The sequence below is a fragment of the Apium graveolens genome, chromosome 10, assembly GCF_009905375.1.
Source record: "Apium graveolens cultivar Ventura chromosome 10, ASM990537v1, whole genome shotgun sequence".
Lineage (NCBI taxonomy): Eukaryota > Viridiplantae > Streptophyta > Magnoliopsida > Apiales > Apiaceae > Apium > Apium graveolens.
In genome coordinates this window covers 162,569,885-162,572,910 of record NC_133656.1, presented here as the reverse complement: position 1 = coordinate 162,572,910, position 3,026 = coordinate 162,569,885, and positions in this window count along the sequence as shown.

Sequence of the window (3,026 nt, the reverse complement as noted above, 5' to 3'; positions counted from 1 at the left end):
GGTTTCTACCAAATCAGAAGCTGAGGAGCCTGCTACTATCTCTGAAACTGAGAAATTGGAGGAATCAAAGCAGAAAATTGGAAAAAGGATGACAAAGAAAACAACCAAAAGGAAGCTGGATTTTGGAGAAGAAGAAGAGAAAGAAGATGAACCTGAGCCTACCCAGTCTACTACCTCAAATTACCCAACCTTGCCCACAATGGAGTAAGCTGAATTCCAGGTCAATCCTGAGATGAATTTTCATGGCGAACCAATAATTCCTAAGGAGAACCAATAGACTGGGAAAGCCTCCCAATTCCTGATCTTAATCTCCCAATTCCAACCTCCTCCAAGAAAAGAAAGAACATTTCAAGCACGCCAGTCAAATCTGTCCCATCCAAATCCAAAAAGCTACCCAAACCCAAACCTACTGTCAACAAAGGAGATCAAATATTCATTTGTGATATTAAGGAGTTCTATGACATCAATCTTTACTTGGATGAGCTAGATGGTGTTAGTGTATACTGAAAATATTTATTTGAAGTATATACATTTATTTCTGTCCAGTTTAATTAAGAATCATTTGAATGTTTACATGTTGTCTAATATTATATATTGTGAACAATCTAGTATCAAATGGGATACAGAATATTAGATTGTTAAATACGGTTATATAATATAATAAGGTTCACAGCACAGGTGGTGTTGGACAATCCACCGGTATGGCTGTAGTATTATTTAGATTAGTTTATATTGACTAATAAATAATGCTAGTATACTTTGTGTATATTGAACAGGATCAAATTTAGAATTGTTCCCTTAATACTGATTAAGAAGGAGAACTAAGATTCTATGTTATTATTAATGCTTAGGTTCTTAATCCGGAAATAGTAATTGACACGTGTATATTATTTACATGCTTTGATTTATATATGAAATAATTCTTTTGAATTATATCATTATATTTTGGGTGATGGAATTATATACATGGTGGATATTATTTATTGAAGGAATCCATGTCCTGATAATATTCGGGGTAATGATGTCCCCTTGAAAGCTCAAAAAGATTTAATTATGTGAAACCCTGCAGGTGGAATTTATTCTGGCATAATTAAATAAAGGTTGAGTGGATGATCAAGGATAAAAGATATTAATTAAATAAATTATCAGTAATTTATTTAATTAATGGACATATGATATTTTAAACATGGGGAATTTAATAAGCAAATAATATTGGAACCGAATTAATTAAATTACGGTATTAGGAAAGGTAGTGCAAATATTAATTCTTTAGTGGATTGAATTAATATTTAATTACATTGGGATAGGCTCAAGATGTAATTAGAAGGCCCAACCTAATTATCCATGGTCCCTATTGTAGCCTATATATATTCTTATTCTCTTCTTGCTTGACAATTGTGTGAAAACATATTGTAGCCACCAAGGAGCAAGAAGAGAGGATAACTTGAGAAGACGGAGGCCACACTTCGTTCAAGGGAATTTGGGAATACAATAGAAGAGCGTGGAATCAACCATTAACAAGGTAATCCTCTTTTCGTAATCTTTATCGTAAAACGTAGTAACACCCTAAGTCTGTGGTTCCCAACAATTGGTATCAAGAGCCTGGTAATGGGTTCTATGTTTTATGATATAATGTCCATGTCGTAATTATATATGCGTGTATATAGTGTTTTGCTTGTATTGGTTTTGATGCAGGTTGTTAATCCACTATTATGGCCATGTATATTTTAATTATGTGTTTGGATCCCACGTGGTTTAATCGTGGTTAATTTTTATTTTGGTTTCCACGTGGTTTAATCGTGGTTGTAATTTACACGAGGGTTGATCGTGTTAGAATAGATTTTACAAAATTAGTTTTGTATTAGATCTATTTTTTTGTAATTGTTCCGGGTATTTTGTAATAGTTATGTGCGATCGGAAATCAATTCCGGTAGTTTTTTTGTTCCGCTGTGCGATTACATGGGGCTGCTGGTGCTGCTGGGCTTGCTGGGGCTGCTGGGGGCGTCGGGGCGCGCTTGAGGCAGATTTTTTTTTGAGAGCTGGATTTTTTTCAAGGGCCATAATAGTGGAAAATTTATTTTAATTTTTTCCATTAAATTTTAATTATTGTTTTAATTTATTGATTATGTGTGTCGTTAATTATGTGTGTAATTCTTTTAAAATTGCATGTTTAAATTAATTAGGACGACATGTACATAAATTTTATTTATTGCTTTAATTAAATGTTATATGTTGCTAAAATTATGTGTGTATTTTGAATGCATGTTTAGACATAATTATAACAACATAGGGCCCCATTTAATTTTAAAATTCCTCAATTTTAATAAAAAAAATTTAAGTGGGAGAGGGAATTAATATGAAATTAAATCCAATGGTCTCCATTATTGGTTGTAGGTAATTTAACATAAAGACGAATATAAATTATATATACGTCACCCATCGTGGCATGTAATTTATGGTGTCTAGAATGTTATAGAAATTACTAGAACAAACTTCTTAAATTAATAAATTTTAAAAGGAATAAATACTGATTTTCTTTATTTCTGATTTGGGGCGATTTTGTCAAAAACGGGTTCATCGAACTTGTAAGGTTGTGGGTTTTAAGCGAGACCGATGTGACTCCTCCACTACCTGGAAATCAAACCATTGATGAATATTGAATTGAAGTATTCTATTCAAGGCAAAATTACGAATATTGAAAGGTATACACGCCACCCATCGTGGCGTACCAAGTTCCATAGATTTCGAATAATTTAAGATTTGATGATGGTATACACTTAGCTATGAAAAATAATATAGTCCACCCCAACGTGGCATATTGTTTAGTAATAGGACCGAAGTAACATTTAAACAAAATTAGGTGGTATACATGTCACACATCGTGGCGTACCAGAAGCTTATGGTGTTTATATGTTAGTGCATTAAATTTTAATAATTGTTAGAGGAATCAATAGATCTTAATAATTAATGCACCCTTATTTATGTGATGTTTTTATGCATGATTCTCAGGATAAAATGGGCTTTAA